The sequence below is a fragment of the Arachis hypogaea genome, chromosome 20, assembly GCF_003086295.3.
Source record: "Arachis hypogaea cultivar Tifrunner chromosome 20, arahy.Tifrunner.gnm2.J5K5, whole genome shotgun sequence".
Taxonomy (NCBI): domain Eukaryota; kingdom Viridiplantae; phylum Streptophyta; class Magnoliopsida; order Fabales; family Fabaceae; genus Arachis; species Arachis hypogaea.
In genome coordinates, this window is record NC_092055.1 from 85,435,191 (window position 1) to 85,436,945 (window position 1,755).

Here is a 1,755-nt window from a genome sequence, read left to right on the forward strand (position 1 = left end):
ACTTGGTTCCTCTCCATCTTCTTGTGAGGTCAGCCAGCTGTTGGTAATGGCTTGTTTGGCCAACAGAGCATCTACATTGTTTAGCTCCATTACTCCTCTTGTGTTCCCTCTTTCGGAAGCATAGAAGTAGTTGTCTCTCTACTGTTTCAATGACATCTATAGCCTCCTCAATGGTTTTCTTCTTGTTCAAGGATCCTCCGGATGAATGGTCTACGTCTTCTTTGACTCATAAGAGAGCCCTTCATAGAAAATGTGCAGCTGCACCCATTCGTTGAACATGTCAGGTGGACACCTCCTTGTGAGGTCCTTAAATCTCTTCCATGCTTCATACAAAGTTTCACCATCTTGTTGCATGAAAGTTTGGACCTCATCTCTCAGCCTATTGATTCTTTGAGGAGGGTAAAATCTTGCTAAGAATTTGTTCACCACATCTTCCCAAGTTGTCAAGCATTCCCTTGGGAAAGATTCCAGCCACTTGGCTGCCTTATCCTGAGTGAGAATGGAAATAAGAGCAGTCTATAGGTGTCAGGATGAACACCATTAACTTCATGTGTCACATATTCTCAGAAAGGTGGTCAAATGTTGATTGGGATCTTCTTGAACACCTCCTCCAAACGAACAGTTGTTCTGAACAAGGGTGATAAGCTGTGGTTTAAGTTCAAGTTGTTAGCATGGATTGTTGGCTTTTGGATGCTACTTCCACAATTTCTGGGTTTGGATTGATGTAAGAGCCCAAAACTCTTCTATCCTCCCCAGCATGATTTGCTCTACCTCCTCCCCCATGGTTGTGATCCTCTTCTTCATGATGGTTTTCCGTGTTGTCTTCCATGTTTGGTTCAAAGAATTCCTCCTCTTCCTCAGCACCAACCACTTTCTTTCCTCTTGCCTCCCTCCTTAATCTAAGGAAGGTCCTCTCAGGTTCAGAATCGAAGGAAGTTGAAGCCCCGCTTCTTCTCCCTGTCATACAACCATCAAGTGCAAGCAAGAAAAGATATGTGCAGAAAATATTTTTGTCAGAATTACTGTTAGTTGTGGGTGATGCAATATATCAAACAGTTAGTGGGTTAGCAAACAGAATTGAAAATAACAAAGAAAATAAAAGAGTAGAGGGGGAAGGGAAGAAGTTTAACTAAAACAGAAAATAAATCACTCAAACAGAAAATGAAATTCACAAAAGAAAATGCTCATCTAGTGATCTTCCAATTTAATCATTGTTAATGCACAATCAATCCCCGGCAACGGCGCCATAAACTTGATGCGGGTGGAAACTGTCTTTCAACAAATTTCCTTCGGCAAGTGTACCGAATTTGTCGTCAAGTAAAAACTCACAATAGAGTAAGGTCGAATCCCATAGGGATTGATTGATCAAGCAACTTTAATTAGAAGAATGTTCTAGTTGAGCGAATCCAGAATTTGGTTGAGAGTTGCAGAAAATAAAATGGCGGAATGTAAATAACAGAAAGTAAATGCTAGAATTAAAGGACTGGAAGTAAATGACTGAGAGTAAATTGCAGAATTGTAAATGGGAATGGGAGATTTTCTCATAAAAGTAAATGGCAGAAATTAAAGAGAATGGGTAAGATCAGAGATGGGAAGTTCATTGGGCTTAGGAGATGTTGCAATTCTCCGGATCAAGTTCATTTTCATCTCTTCCTCAATCAATGCACTCATTGATTTCCTTGGCAATCTTAATTGATTGAATTACAAATTCAATCTCTCAAATCTGATCAATAGCCAATTCCTTGGTAAATTGCT

General features: G+C 40.0%; 1 non-coding gene across 1 annotated transcript; it reads left to right on the plus strand.

Moving 5' to 3' along the window:
• The first annotated feature begins 277 nt into the window (after window positions 1-277).
• Window positions 278-381, plus strand: LOC112788415 (small nucleolar RNA R71). Its single transcript, XR_003195780.1, has one exon. It is a non-coding gene; the product is annotated as a small nucleolar RNA R71 (small nucleolar RNA).
• Window positions 382-1,755: the final 1,374 nt, after the last annotated feature.